This window comes from Bactrocera neohumeralis, chromosome 6 (genome assembly GCF_024586455.1).
Source record: "Bactrocera neohumeralis isolate Rockhampton chromosome 6, APGP_CSIRO_Bneo_wtdbg2-racon-allhic-juicebox.fasta_v2, whole genome shotgun sequence".
Taxonomy (NCBI): domain Eukaryota; kingdom Metazoa; phylum Arthropoda; class Insecta; order Diptera; family Tephritidae; genus Bactrocera; species Bactrocera neohumeralis.
The window spans coordinates 73,237,322-73,254,486 of NC_065923.1; the positions used below are offsets into that span (position 1 = coordinate 73,237,322).

General features: G+C 31.8%; 1 protein-coding gene and 1 long non-coding RNA gene across 9 annotated transcripts in view; one reads left to right on the forward strand and one right to left on the reverse strand.

Annotated features, from left to right (window-relative positions):
• Positions 1 to 17,165, forward strand: part of LOC126762930 (teneurin-m) — a 517,900-nt gene that overhangs the window by 268,587 nt on the left and 232,148 nt on the right. The gene's annotated exons all lie outside the window — the stretch shown is intronic.
• Positions 7,267 to 17,165, reverse strand: part of LOC126762931 (uncharacterized) — a 173,819-nt gene continuing 163,920 nt past the window's right edge. For both annotated transcript variants that reach the window (XR_007667536.1, XR_007667535.1), the window contains exon 4: positions 7,267 to 7,339. This is a non-coding gene — a long non-coding RNA (uncharacterized LOC126762931). The remainder of the gene's footprint in view (positions 7,340 to 17,165) is intronic.

The window sequence follows — 17,165 nt, forward strand, 5'->3', positions numbered from 1 at the left end:
TTTATGAAAATGTTTTTGGCACAGAGTGAGGTTATGTGCGCTTTATGAACATTTTTTTGCCAATACAGCAAGCTGCACAGTGAAAATGAACAAAAAACAATTTTCTCAAAAATCCATACATACGCGCATGCCTAGAAAAATACATGTTATCCAGTCCGAAAAAAGTAGTTCATCATTTTGCTAGTGACACTTCCGCTACAAAAGCGCCCAGACGTGCTCGGAAAAAAATGATAATCTGCTATTTACAAAAATTTTCGACAAAGGAGCCAAACCAAATGGCGTTTAGGGCACAAAATATATGTGGCTGTATGTGAACAAAGGGCATTTTCACATGTGGCACATAGAAATGTAAGTGGCAGACAACGTTAGAAAAATAATATTGTATGCAACCCCGCTCAGAGGGCCTCCTAATGAACAAAGGAAAAAATGATGAATGACATTTTAGTTACATCAAATGGCTGTCATCTGTCTGCCTGTCTGAGACTGCCGTTGACGTTTTACTACAACTGTCACTTTGACATTGTACAGCGTGCATGTTCTCGAATGTGTGTATATATTTATATGTATATTTTTGTATATGTTTATAGTATATATATAGTGCTGCCTAATTTAAAACTCTTGTAGTTTGTTAATGAAATATATAAGTCGCAAAGCTGGTGAGCTGTCTGCCAAGAAAATAGTATCTATAAGTGTATTTTCTAAAATAGAAAAGTGATTTGAAAGGTCTCAAGCAGGCATACAATAACGTGAAGAGCAAGAGGCATGTCAATTTTAGAATTTTTAGCTCTTTTCATATAGAAAAAAGCTTGGATTGAGTTGATAAGGCAACTCAAATACGATTTTTAGTTCAAAAAAGTTTAGTTTTGCGCAAATAATGCCAAGTAAGCTAAGCTGCACCAAATTTAAATAAAAATGTTTACTTCTGCTGCACCGAAGCTGTAATACACTGCACAAATAAAAACCTTTTTTATACAAGCACTTCATTTTGATCGAAGGGTTTGTATGGCAGCTATATGCTATAATCGTCCGATCTAAGCAATTTCTTCGCAGATTATACCGCTACATTGGTTAATAGTTCGTGCAAAATTCCGTGTAGATAGCTCATCAAATAAATGAGTTTTCCATACAAGGATTTGATTTCAGTCGATGAGCTTGTACGGCAGCTATAGGCTACAGTAGTGCAATCTGAACAATTTCTGCGGAGGTTATAGCGATGCCTTTAGAAATAATCCATGGCAAATTTCATAAAGACATCTCATCAAATACAAAAGTTTTCCATACAAGTGCTTGAATTTGGTCGTTGAGCTTGTATGGCAACTATATGCTATAGTTGTCCAATTTTTTCGGAGATCGTACTGTTGGATTAAGGAATAATTCGTACCAAATTTCGTGCAGATACCTAATCGAATAAAAAAGTTTTTCATACAAGGACTTGATGTTGAACGATCAGTTTGATGGCAGCTATATGCTATAGTTAGCCGATGTCAAAAATTTCTTCGACTATCAATATTAAATATTAAAGCGTAGGACTCCCCACACTTAAATCACCAAAAAACTCAAAAACCCTCTATAAAAATCAAACTTCTGCTACTTGCAACGCCACAAGCGCGCACTATAAACACCACATGCCAGCGTTGTCAAGCTAAATGCTTAATGAATAAATAAACAATATAGGTACTTGTATTTATATGTATTTTTATGCAGTCAGTGTGAATTGAGGGGCGCTGTCGTAAAACATTTCGGCTGGGTGCTCTGCTACCCGCCGCGGAACAAGCTGTGGGGAGGCCACTTTTCGGCACCTACATGCGCTTTTGCCACTTGCAACGGGCGTAAAGCGCACATAAAGTATATAAACAGTTGCTTAGTTTTTTTAGTTTTTTTTATTTTTTTCTTTTTTTTAATATTTTTTTCTTTTTTTTAATATTTTTTTCTTTTTTCATATAGACTTGAAGCTAACTTTAAATTCCTCAGCAGCCAAATTGTCTATATATGAATTTTTTTATAATTTCTTGGCATTTGCAGCGTTTGTGCACCTGCTCGAAATTGTTTATGCCACAAGCTGCTGCTTCTACTTCACAAAACGCCAACCAACTCATCAATGTTGCAAGCAACCACTGTCGCCAGCGTCAAGTGCCTGATGGCTACGTACCGCTTGTTGTGTTGTAGCAGCAGCACGGTCAGAGAATTACAAAAAAAAATAAATAAATTTTTTTTTATTTTTATTGCCAGTAATTTAAATTTAAATTTTGTGTCCTTGCTTCAAAGTTTTTTAAACTATTTTGTTTCGCACGGACTTTCTACTGCTCGCTGCTTGCGCGAAGCAACTGCTTTATGTGACTTCTACTTTTTATTGCTTTCTCCACATTCAAAGCTTATTGTCATGCACTTCCTGCCATATTTTTTATTATTCTCCTTTCACATACATTTCACTTAAAAAAATTCTACATAAACAATGCCCGCTATAAAACAATAAAGTTCAAAGCTCTTAGCTGCCACTTCATGCATGCCTGAGACTAGGCCACTAAGTGCAGCATGGCTTTCTTATTTTCTATTGTTTTACATACTATTTTTTGCATTGTTGCAAGGCCTCCCCCCGCTTTTACGTCTCTTACACATACACATTGATCATGCATGTAACGGCACTTTTATTGCACCAACTGTCGTCCCCTAATAGGTGCATAGCGCGCGGGTTGAAGCATCAAATTGGCCAGTTACCCAGTTTCCTTGGTTACTTACTGCTCTAGTGTCTCTCGGCGCAAACACACACACACAGCGAAATGCTTGTGGCAATCAAGTCCAAGTCTTTGCTTGTTTACTTGCTATGCCTACACTGGAGAGAAGACTCTTGATTTTGTCATTTTTGTTGTTTGTTGGCATAAATATTGCATATGTATGTACATTTATATTTCATGTTTTGTTGATTTTGATAGTATGAACCGCTGTTATTGTTGTTGTTGAGGTCATTGCTTGAGTGATGCTGCACGCCCAGCTGTTGAACAGTGCAACAATACAATGAAGCCACAAAAAGGAGGCAGTAAATTGACTTTGGTGTTATATGTAAGAATATATGAGACCAAATAATTAGTTACAGATTATTGTAGGAGTGTGGAAGAAGCAGCAAGGATGCATTTACATCAACTTACTTTGTAAATATATACTACATACTTAAAAGCAAGCATATATACCGTTGCGCTGATCTCTCATTAAATATAGTAAATTATAGTAAGATCTTTTATTAGCTCTGAGTGAATTTTACAAAAAAATTCCATAAAAATAATTTTGAAAAATTAATTTCGAAATTTTCGAAAATACTGATCATTAATTTTCGAACAAAAAATTTTGAAATTAAATTTCGATTCATTTCAAATCTTGAAAGTTTATAGAAAAAATGTAAAAAAAGGTATATCGATTTTAATCAAAAATTACAGCACATTAATTTTCGAACAAAAAAATTTTGAAATTTAATTTCGATTCATTTCTACACTTGAAAAAAATTAATTTTAGAACGAAATATTTATGGAAATGTAATTTGGATTATTTCAAAACTTAAAAAAAAATTGAAAAATAAATTTCGAATCTCTTAAAAACATACAAACAAAATCTATTTAAAAAAAATTGAAAAATTAGTTTTCATCAAAAATTTCTTAAAATACTAATTTCGAATCAATTACTAACAGAAAAAAAAATTGATTTTGATCTATTGCATATATTTTCGAACAAAAATATTTAAAAAATAAATTTCAAATCAAAAAGTACGAAAAACTTATTATCGGACGAAGAAATATTTAAAAAATTAACTTAAATTTTGCAATATTTTTCATTCGATTTGTTTTGGAAATAAACACTTTAAAAAATAATTTCGATCCAATTCAGAAATTACCAAACAAGGGTTTTCAAATGAAAAATTATTTGTTTAGATTCCCTTTAATAAATACAACAAATCTTTTTTCGAAAGAAAAAATATTTGAAAAATTAATTTCGAGCTAAAAACTTGAATTTGAATCAATTCCAAAATAAAACAAGTCAATCGAACGAAAAAATATTTCAAAAATTAATTACGGTCCAATTGAAAATTTTAAAAATTAAATTCGATTCAATTGAAAAATTACATTTTCGAACAAAAAATATGTTTGGAAACTCAAATTCGATTCAGTACTAAAAACTAAAAGTTCAAAAAATCAAGTTTTGAACGAAAAATATATGAATAATAATTTCAATCCTGTTCAAAAATGACAAAAAATCAGTTTAGGAAAGAAAAAAGTGTGGAACATTAATCTCAAATCAAACGAAACAAAAAATTATTGGAAGGTTAATTTAAAAAGTTACAAAATATTAATTTTTGAAAGAAAAAGTTTTTGAAAATCTATTTCGATTGCAGTTAAAATTTCGAAAAATTCCATTTTCGAAAACTACATATAATTGAAAGGGGTAAATTTTTGAACTAAAATGTATTTGAAAAACTCGATTCTTTTAAAAAATTTAAAAAAATTAGTTTTCGTACACGAAAAAACCAGTGCAACTGTTATTTCGAATCTACTCAAGGCTAAAAAAAATAAATTTTCGAAAATAATATCCAAAATTAATTTTGATTAATTTAAAAAATTTCAAGCAAACGATGAAAATATTTTTTCGACCAAGCAAAAATTAATTTCGAATATATTCAAAAATTTACAAAAATTCAAACCAAAAAGTATTTAAAAACTAATTACAACTAAGTGCAAAAATTACAAAAAAGTTATTTTCGTAAGAAAATTAATTCAAGAAATAAATTTATACTAAAATCGTACGAAAAAATATTTAAAATTTAATTTCTATTTAATTCGAGAACTGCAAGCAAACAGTGAAAAACTTTGCAGCTCAAATACTCCAATATAACGAAACCAACTTAAGCCTCTTCGCTTTGTCATTTACCTTCAACAATACAAAAATAATATTTATACTTAATCAACGTAGCAGCGGACCCACTAATGAATTACACAGACCTACTAAATTGCTTTACTAAGAAATGCGAAATTAATTGGCCCAGAACATTGCTGGCCTACTCCACAGACAGTCTGCGGCCACTCCGACTTGTTTTATTGAGCATTTTAGCTGTGCCAGGCGTTTCCTAGACGAGTTCACCACGCACAAACAACTTTCAATCAATGAATTTGTCTGCGAAATAACAAGACAATATAATGCAAGACAATAAGAAGAGAAATAATGAAAAAATAACAAAAAGTTGCATAAAAATGTAATATTGCCTTATTAAATAGGCGGCTTGGCGGAAAATCAATAACATTTCTGAGCATACTGCTGGGTAAGCTACAACAACAAGTTAAACAAACAATAAAGCAATAAATAATAATTGAGCTTAATAAGTCAAAATGAGGCGACTATACGAATGAACTTAAGAAAAATAGATTGGATTGGGCAGACTTGCCCAAAGTAGAAAAGACTTAAAAAGTAAACACAAAAATGCCTAATGAATATGGAATATGAAAAAATAATAATAACATATTAATGTGGCACGTAATAGGACGTTAATGCGAAAATAATGAGGAGACCTTTAAAAGCAACAACATTGCGTTAATTTTTAATTTTACTTCACTAAAAATTTAAAGTCAATTAAATAAAAAAAAATTGGTTCGAAAAGTGATTTTTGCAATTAATGATGGAGCATATTTTATTAGTTTCGAAATGTATCGAAATTAGACTTTCAATATTTCTTCGTTCGAAATTAAATTATTTATAATTTTTAAATTGAATCGAAATTAATTTTTCAAATGTTCGTGGTTCGAAAATAAATTTTGGTTCGTAAATTAATTTTTTCACGTTTTGGATTAATGAAATTAAATTTAAAATTTTTTGTAAATCAAAATTAATTTTTTAAATCAAAATTAATTTTTTTTTATGTTTCGAAATTAACCGAATTTAATTTTTCAAATATCTTTTCGTTTGAAAATGCATTTTTAAAATATTTTTAAAATTTTGGAATATTTCGAAATTAATTTTTCAAATACTTTTTCGCTCAAAAATAAATTCTTTATAATTTTTGATTTAAATGGAAATCAATTTTTTAAAACTTTTTCGTTCAAAAATAATTTTTCAAGTTTTGAAATGAATTTCAAAAAATCGAAATCATTTTTTCAAAACTTTTTTCCGTCGAAATTTGATTTTTTGTAATTTTTAATTATGTAAATGTAAATTAATTTTCAAAAAATTCTCTTTCGAAAATTTTTTTTTTGAATTTTTGAATTGAATCAAAATTGGCAATCCGAATTGGTTGTCGATATCTTTATGCGTTCAAAAATATTTTCTTTAAGTTTTGAAATTAATGTACAAAATAATTTTCGTTTCCAAATAATTCTTTTAAAGTTTTGAATTGAATCGAATTTTTTTTAATATTATTTTAATCGAAAATTAGTTTCTTTAATTTTTAAAAAAAATTTAAAAAAAAGTATGAAAAACAAATTTTGCCTTAAAATTGATTTTTTCTAGTTTTTGGTTTGAATCGAAATTGTTTTTTCATATAGTTTTTTCAAAATTGATTTTCTGAAAATTCCAAAATCGAAAATATTTTTACATTTTTTTTTTATTTTCCTCTTCTACAAGATGTATCTTATATTATACTCCTTGTTGTTTGAAACTTCTTAAAACCACACCCTCACGAATTTCCACTTTACCTTCAAAGACCTGCGCCCTTTCCTTCCCTTCTCGTATTTATGGCTCAAAGTGCAAAAGTGTTGAGCTTGCGACCACAATTTGTACCGAAGTGGAATATTTTCCACGATCACAAGCCCCGATAAATACTCATATGCACATACATACATATATGTATATACATATATGTATGTGTGCACTTGTGGCAGCGCAAGTAACATATGTATGCACTTATGCGGGTGCGCTTGAGAAATTGCAACAAATTACATTGCGAGTTTATCAGACGCCACCGGAAGCAACTTGCTGCAAGCACAACAGCTACTGTGCCGCACATACAGCACTCACACGAGCAAGTATGCGTATGAGTGTGCGCCTCAAAAAGCTACAAGCTTACGTCTACTTGTTGTTGTTGCTGCATTTTATTTTATTTTCGTTTACTTCATTTATTTTAAAACAAAAGTTACCGATAACATGCCACATGTGTTTATTTGTTGCCTTGTGCTGCGCGATATGAAGAAAAAGCTGACGCTTGGCCACACACAACAACGCCACTGGCAGTCATAAGTTTTGCTGTACACTTTTGAAGAAATATTTCGTGCGATAAACGAAACAGCTGTAAAAATATGTAGTTTTAGAAAAGTCTGGCACCGTCAACAAAGTGTATCGCTTATCGCGGCGCAGCGCTGCTTCGTGTGGCCTGCAAATAAAGGAAACAACTTTTTTTATATCAATAGTGGAAAAAAATAATAAAAAATGCTTGCAAGTGTACTGAAAGCTGAGAAAAAATAATGAACTAAATGAAAGTAATGAACTCACCGCTCATTTCGGGAGAGTGCCACTTGTGCAACTGCTGCCAAATGCTGCTGCCTGTTTGGTGCAGGCTGTTTCCTGGAGGTTTTTCAAAATTCGAACACTCTCTGCTTGTTTCTACGTAGATTCTTTTATATATACATATATGACAGGTTTAGAAAAGGTTATATTTCTTAAGGAATAAAAGGATATAAAAAGAGCTTTGTCTTAATTTCGTTGGTTCAGTTTGTATGACAGCTATATGCTATAGTAGTGCGATCTGAACAATTTCTTCGAGATTATAGCGTTGCTTTGAGCAATGATTCGTGCCAAATTTCGTGCAGATATCTCGTCAAATAAACGAGTTTTCCGTACAAAAACTTATTTTTGAACCTTCAGTTTGTATGCAGCTATATGCTATTTGCTTTGAGCAATGATTCAAATTTCTGCAGATATCTCGTCAAACAATTTCTTCGGATATTATCGTTGCGGAAATTATAGCAATATTCGTGCCAAATTTCGTGCAGATATATCGTCAAATAAATGAGTTTTCCGTACAAAAACTTGTTTTTGAACGTTCAGTTCGTATGGCAGCTATTTGTTATAGTGATCCAATATCACCGATTCCGACAGAACAAGCAACTTCTTGATGAGAAGGGAACGTGTGCAAAGTTTCAGATCGATATCTCAAAAATTTATTCACTATTTTAAGTATTTAATGACGTTACTTTTGGGTATAACTAACTTGATATTCCCTGTTCAGACTACAAGAACCTATTAGCTCCAACAATTTTTTTTTTAAATATAAAAATTTATAATTTTATGATTTTGCGATGCATTATGACAAATTCTGAGTCCCCTATATATGTACATATATTGAAATAATATATCATACATATTTTCCAATAATTAAAAAAAAAAACACGAAAAAATTCCAAAATTTCATCTACGCCTCTCTAAAGTAAATCATTTACTAAATGAAGCGCATTAAAATTGAAATAAAATACCTTAATATATGCACAGCCATGGCAGCAGGTGACATTTACTATAATTTTAGAACATTTAAAAAGTCGTGCCATCCAATCAAGCGCGTTTAGCGACACGTTTATGAGCCACAACGTGTAGCCGGGGCAAATCTCTACAAGACACACATACATATATATGTACATATGTATGTATATACAACCAAGCTACTCGATTTCAAATAAATTCATTCAAATTCGATGCTTTACACACACATGCACTTGTATATAAACGCAGCATAGCCCCGAGCGGTGTCAATTTCGAAATAAAAGAAAATGTAGCGGCGCACGCGTAGGTTGCACAGACAGACAGACACAGGTCGCGACACTGTGTTATATGATATTGTCAAATTAGGCAAGAATGAGGCGCGTTTCTGTGCAGCATTAATGCTTTTTTTCTACACTCACAAAATTATGCTGGAAAAGCACAAATTAGGAAATTAATACATACATACGCATTGTATATTCATATATACATAGACATGTAAATACAAACGTATATAGGAAACATAATATTACTGTGTCTGCACCCTTAATATTAAGTGAAAACTGCGTTATTGCGCACCAAGGCAATCAAATGCAACTGAGGGTGCTCAATAAAAATCTATAAAAATCAAAAAAAAAAATTAAATAAAAAAATTCAAAAAAACCTAAAAAACTTTTAAAAATTATGGAAATTATAGAAATAAAAATTCGAAAAATAGCCAAATAAAATAAATCGAAAAAAATTAAGTAATAAAAATTAAAATAAGAGCAATATTCCTTAGCGACTACATAAATAAAAAAAAAAATAAAAAAAAAAATTCATAAAATTAAAAACTGGAAAAAAGTCCAAAAAAAATCAAAAAAAGAATTCGAAAAATTCAAAAAAATTTTCGAAAGTTAGGTATTAAAAACAAAAAAAAACAGCAATACTCCTTGTTGCTTATTAAAAAATCTATAAAAATTAAAAAAATTGTATAAAAAATTAAAAAAAAAATAAAAATAAAAATTCGAAAACTCAAAAAAAATTACACAATTGAAAAAAAGTAATAAAAATAAAAAAATAACATCAATACGCCTCAGCAACAACGCGGTTGTCGCCCATTAAGTTGTTAAGTGGCATGCGTGTGCAGCACAGCAATAAATGAATATGTTTGTATTTATATTAATTTGAATTTTATGCGCCTGTTAAACCCACATGCGTGTGACACACAACACCAAACGACAAAGAAAAGCGCTGATTTTCCACAGCATCTTTCATCACACGCATCTTTGGCGCACCGAGCGCTTGCTACACCGCTCCATTCACACGCTGACTTGCTAAAGAACGCAGCTAAAAATGTTAATTAAAATCTTTCACAAACACTTGCCGCATGCTACACTTTGTATTTGGAGAGATTTTTTATGTCAACGCAATTAACTAGACGAGGCGACGACCCTAGCGACGACTAGAGACGCACTCATTACCGCTGGAGTGTTGAAGGTGGCGGTGATCATGTCGCCAGCATGTTGTGCAATTCAAGTTAATATAATTTTTATTGTTGGCACAGAGTGATGTCGGGTTATTGGTGCTATTGTTGGGCTGATGTCGCATCTTTTTGATTTCGTCAGCACTTCTAGCCAAAAAGGTGAGATTTTGTTCAAAAATTTACAAAATGGCGGCGTTTAAAAAACACCGATCAATATTATCACAACTTTTGTACCTTTTTGAGCATGCCAAAATTCGATTTTATATCAAATCAGGTCAGATCAAAAACCCAATAGGTCTTTGTTATACAGAGCAGACACAGCCCTTAAAAGACTAACCGATTGGGCTAATTGAACTGAGCGGCTAACCTTGTAATGGCTGTAACTCAAAAACTATTGGAGATATCGCTTTAAAATTTTAGTATGTTATTTTTAAAGGTCTAACCTATCGAAATATGAAAATAACAAAAAATTTTTTTTCAAAATTTTACCAGGTGTTCCGCTCGAAATGGAATTTCATAAATTTATAGCAAAAATTTTTCTTAGTTACAGCAAAAAATTGCTTAGCTTTATTTCTAGAACTTTTAAATTTATTATATAAGCATTTTTGAAGTATTGCCAACATAGATATGAAATCTAATAATTTTTCTTTCTTTCATTGCAGGTATGTCTTCCATCTTTAAAACTCAAATTTATGATAAATTTTTATTAAAAATGGTGAAACGGTGAATTTTAATTATTTTATTAAAGGGTAAATAAAGTATTATTATTAGCGCAATTAAAACAAAAAATTTTCCAATAACATTGAGAAAAATATTTTTAAAAAAATTTTGACAATAATTAAAAAAAAAAAATTTGAAAATAATTTTGCACAAAATTTCGACAATAATTAAAAAAAAAAATTGAAAATAATTTTGCACAAAAATTTGAAAATAATTTTTACAAAAATCATTTGCTAAAATTTATAATAATCAAAAACCAAAAAAATAACTATGAAAAAATATTAAAAAATCAAATTATAGAAATTTATCTGATAATTACAACAGCTTATTCTATCTTCGATGCCATTTTCCCAGCAGCTACAAGTGAAGCTTAACTCTAGTCGCCAATCTAAGACTTTATATCAGCCTGCGCCATCAAAGAATTTTTTATTATTATGAAGAATTTGTTTTTAAATTATTTAGTGCTGACCTAGTTTCCTTCAACAGCTATCAGCTTGCGCTCTAAACCCAATTTAGTGAAGCAGAAGCGCGCGTTGTTCGAAAAGTGGCTTGCGAAAGCTTTCCAAATCAAACCTTATACAAATAAATTAAAGGCAGATAAGCAGCAAAGAGTGAAATACAAAGTGGCACAATCACATATACTCAAAACATTTACGAATCACCAATTATTTATAGCGCATGATTATTAATTAGAAAAAATAAGCGACAGTTCAATAAGGTGACCCTACAAGCGCATGTCGTCATGCAACGACTGAAAGCTTATGGAAAATATCTGAATTAAAATTCATAATAATTTTAATGAGCAAGCAAACTTGTGACTTCAAATGACGCTTCCATTGCAGCTTGGGCCGATTTTACTCTATATATCATATGGAAGAATACTATAAAAATAAAAGAATATATAAGAATATATATAAGAACACTCGGTCATACAACTAAAAGCGTGTTAAAGCACTTTTTGCCACTGTATTTCACCACGAACTGCTTTATCTCAAAAAGTTTGTTCTGAAAATCTTCTAATAAAACCACACTGTAGCTGGAAATCGAAGTAACTTTGGCGCTGATTATTTTTCTTCGTAATTATTTATTTATTACAGTCGTTTTTGGCTTGAAAACAAAGAACACAAAACATGCGCTCGTAAATCATTGATTCTTTTTTTCAACAACACTTAGAAATTTATGACAATTCACGCTTTTGACACTTGTTGTAAATTAGCTGTCATGTGTAGAAGGGCGCGTAGCAGCCAAGCTTAGACTTTAGAAAAAAGCTGCAAAAAAGCTGTGCGCATTAAGCGGAAATATGTTGCGTGAAGAGGCACATAACAAAACGGAACTAATTTATTGTTTTTTTTTTACTTTTGTCTACTATTTTTATTATATTTTTTTGTATTTTTTTCTAGTACTTTTTTATTTTTTTTTAATATTTTTTTTTATTTTAGATTTTTTATGTATTTTTTAAATTTTTTTTTTGTTATTTCATGCTTTATTTTTGTGTTTTTGCTCTTTTATTTTTATTTTTCCTTTTTTCTGTTTTAAGCTTTTTTCATTTTAATTGTAACAATTGTAACTTACAGCTTATACAATCTTGCGTAACGCTCGCAAGCAAGCGCAAACTCATTGAGCACAAAAAATTAGATCATCAGTTGATGCGCTGTTGATGGCTTGGCCACACGCTATGCTGTAGTATATAATTATAGCAAATATTTTTGAAGCTTAAGGTCACTGCACAGCGCTGTTGCGTGTGAGGCAAACAAAAAATTATAGTTTTTTGTCCAGCTAATATTAAAAACAATAGCTCCAAATTGAATTAGCTAATTTAGCATACTAAACAAACTATAATAACCACACTAATAGAGAGGATTACAGACAAGAACTTGATTTTGTGCGGTCAGTTTGTATGGCAGCTATATGCTATATTAGTCCGTTATTGATAATTTCTTCGGATATTGTAATGTTTGCTTGGTGAAGAATTCGTGCCAAATTTCGTGAAGATATCTCATCAAATAAATAAGTTTTTAATACAAGAACTTAATTTCGAACGTTCAATTTGTATGGCAGCTATATGCTATCGTAGTCCGATTTTGATAATTTCTTCGGAGATTATAACGTTGCTTTGAACAATAATCCGTGCCAAATTTCATGAAGATATCCCGCCAAACAAACAAGTTTTCCATACAAGAATTTAATTTCGAAAGTTCAGTTTGTATGGCAGCTATATGCTATGGTAATCCGATCTCAAAGTTTTCTTCATTTTTTACAGCTTTGCTAAGGATAATAATCCGTGCCAAATTTCATGAAGATATCTTGACAAATTAATAAGTTTTTAATATAAGAACTTAATTTCGAACATTCAGTTTGTATGGCAGCTATATGCTATAGTTATACGATTTCGAAGATTTCTTCAGATATTATAGCTTTGCTATGCAAAATAATCTGTACCAAATTTCATGAAGATATCTGATCAAATAAAAAAGTTTCCATAGAAGCACTTAATTTTGAACGTTCAAAATATATTGCAGATCGCTAGACTGCCACAAATTATACCGTAAAAAAGAAATTTTTTGCAAACTTGACTTAAACTTGCTTTCAAAGCGTTTATTTTCAAAATTTCTTTTGAAAAATTTAACTTGAAAGCATACCAAAGAACCACTTTCATTCTCAAAAAGTAAAATTCCCTCAACAACTTGCCACAAATAAGCACTATGCACATGTGGCAGCTGATGAAAATCATTTAAATGCAAGGCAAGCAATACATTTTTTCCACTTTCGCTTATTAAACGGCAATTTTTACGCAGCAACAACAGCACAAAAGTCCCTTCATGCCACCACACCACTGCACTTGAGTGCGACACCCGCAATTATTTGTCTGTTATATAAAAAGTTGCCACACACACAAACAGACGACGTGCAACAAACATGCCATGCAATCAGCAACACCATCGGTGCAATAGTGGCGCGCATCAAATAACCGCTTGTCACACTGCCACCGTCACCGCTGTCACCTGACACGGCGTGTCGTGCGCCTAAAAAGCCACTTGACATTTTTAAATTGCAACAAACGTTTGCCTGTAGGCGCACAAGCGTACAAAAACCGTAATGCCACAGCAAATGAGCGCTGGAAAAAAATCCGCTATTTGCATGCAAAATAAAGACAACACGAACTTGCCACATGAATGTGCATGGCATGCAACACACATGCATGCCACCAATAAGCGCTAATAGCAGAACAGGTAGTTGGCGGTTGGGCGTGGTGGCGGGACGATTGGTGCAACAAACTACACGGCGCGGCATATAGCCTACAGTTAGTCAAGCAGCCAGGCAGCCAAGCAGTCAGTGAGGCAGAAAAGCAAATGTAAATTGTGTGCAGCCTATATAAACAAATAATAAACGCTGCATGTGGCATGAAATATGTGTGTCAGTGGGGAATAGCATTTGCTGGGCTGACTGTGTAGCGCAAATGTAAACAATTTGCTGAACGTTGTGTGTGTGTGTGTGTGTGGCAGCATTGAAAATATGAAAATAAATAAATAAATGTGTGTGCGCATTGTTTATTTAAGCATGCACATAGCAATAACAAGTAGGTATATATGCTTTATGGCAACTCAAACTTATCTTGCAACGTCTAAAGTCAATACTGCGATAACTCATTTGCATTGCACTCTGCTTGCCCTGCTTGCGCCACATACTTAGATAACTGACTTGTTACCTTGCGTTTGCTGCGACTGAGCGTTGTTGCAACATACACATAGAGGAAGCAGGAAACTATATGTGCATGTTGCAACAACGCTCACTAAACACTTGCTGCCACTGCCGCGTGCATTTTTCGAGGCCAACCGTAGCAGCAAGCGCTACGAAGTTCACCGAAAATATTTTGATTACATTTTCCAAGCGCTCAGTATAGTTTTTTTGTGTGTGTTGTTGTATTCACTTTGTGATTACCAAATTTATGGCATGCAAATTCTATGAAAAATTTAGCTGTCGCCAAAAATACGCTGAAGGTTAATAGGTCAATGTATGCGCGCTCGATTTTACATGTGGCAGTGAAAGTGCAACTGACACAATTCATTAAAAAAACAATAAAAACATTAACTTCGATTGCAGCGGAGCGCTTATACCCCTCACAAGTAGAAGAACTATATTTTAAGCGCACAATTTGTATGGCAGCTATATGTATTTGTGCTCTGATCTGAATAATTTCTTTGACGATTATAGCTTTGTCTTCAGTAATAATATGTATTTAACTGAATTTTTAGAGGGGAGTTTGGCAGTGCTCTATATGTATTTTTCTGAATAATTTCTTTGACGATTATACTGTTGACTTAGATAATAATCTCTGCGAAAGTTGGTGAAGATATCTCGTAAACTTAAAAAGTTTTCCATATAAGCGATTAATTTCGAAAGTGCAGTTTGTATGGTATAGTTATCCGATCTCAATAAATTGTACGCAAATTACACCATTATCTTAGACAACAATTCGTGTGAAATTTCAGGAAGATATCTCCTCAACTAAAAAAGTTTTCCATACAAGCACTTTCTGCCGATAGTTCAGTTTGTATGGCAGCTATAGGATATAATGGTCTGATTTTAAAAAAAATTTTCGCAGATTATATGATTGCTTTGGTCAACGAAACACGCCAAATTTCGGGAAGATATCTTCTCAACTAAAAAAGTTTTCCATACAAGCACTTTCTGCCGATACGTTCAGTTTGTATGGCAGCTACATATATGCTATAGTGAATCAATATCGCTGATTTCAACAAATTAGCAGCTACTTGGAAAGTAAAGAACAGTTGCAAAATTCCAGATCGTCCTGCTGCTCATTTATACATATTTTTCTTACGACTACAACATTCCCTTCTGGCCATTAAAAACTTCGTGGCAAACTCAGTAAACCCCGTTAAGGGTGTAGAAATAGTTTTGGTAAACTGAAAATTCGTCTATGCAAAGTTTGACAGCGCGTTATGATTTGCCTAGCATTTATTTTTAGGCAACTAAATACGGAGGCATAAATATTTGAAAATGCACAAATGTTTGCAGGCATTGTTGTTTTAGGTTGCAAGTGATATGGAGCAGTCGCCGGTGTAAGCAGACAAGCGCGCATACGCCATATTTACATACGCGCACACATATTTGCGCTGTGTTTCGAACATATTTACCGATTCTAGAGAATTTTTCGCCACAATTTCACCACATTTTTTATTTAAAGGCATATTTGAAATGCGCCTGTGTCAACCAGGAAATTCGTATTTGTATAGGTTATCAAGTAAATTCACATGGAAATAATACTTTGTTGTTTGTTTGGTGCTTTTTCTGCGTTTTTAATCATTTTTATATATATATGTACACATGTGTATTCATACTATGTGTATATACATATGTATATATATGTACTTATATATAATTTATCAGCTTGTGTGTGTAGACAGGATGCATGCGCGTATGAAACAGGTCGCTGAGTAGCCTATGGTGCTCGCTCGCGCGCACATATTCGTTAAATGCTGTAATTTCAACGAAAATGTCGCTGTAAAATTTAATAAAAATATTTATTATAGCACAACGTACTTATGTATATATAGCTATACATATTTATTTATATTATTAACTTCCTCTTAGTGGCAAATAAGTCAACGGCACAGGCATACATTTGCTATTTCTGCTATTTCAACGGATGTGGCGCTCGCATGACAACGATTAGTCAGGGAAGCGGTGATTTTTAAAAGCATATCATATATAAATATCAACATTTCGCTTACATAATGCTGCTAATAAGCAAATAAATGTATAATGCTTATAAGCGCGACGCCATTTTGTAGTAATTACTTCACAGGTCTATTCTACAAGTGAAGAATGGGAACTTTAATTATGAAAAATTATCAATTCAGCAGCAAAAATAATAAACAATATCAACAGCACCATTTAAAAATTGCGTAAATATTCAATTTTTCACACTCACTCATTTTGCCCAACCAACTCACTCAGTTTTTCCAACACCGCTGGCTATACTGCTTACACAATGTTTAAGAATGTACGTTATATTATCATATTAGATTAAATATTTTAACTTTCTTGTAGCGAAAAGCCTTTAAAAATTGTTTACACTCACCTACACACTGGATGATTTGAGTTAAACTCGATAAAAATTCAATGTTAACGGTAAACTATTTTTGAGCATTTTTCTCAATTTTTTATAGATTTGGTATTATGAAATACATACTTTAAAAATTTTTTACACTCACTTATGCACTCAAAAATTTGAGTCAAGCTCAAAAAAATTCTATGTTAACGGTATATTTGCGAGAGGTTTCCTCAAAAGTTTATAGATTGAATATTATAAACAACATACTTTAATAAACCTTTTAAGATCACATACTCACTCAACGGTTTGAGTCAAACTAAAAAAAAATTCGAAGTTACATGCTACTTTCGAAATTTTTTTAAATTTTTTACAGATTTGATATTACGAACAACATACTTCAAAAAACTATTTACTCAACGATTTGATTTAGGCTAAAAAAATTCACTCAACGATTTGAGTTACAAA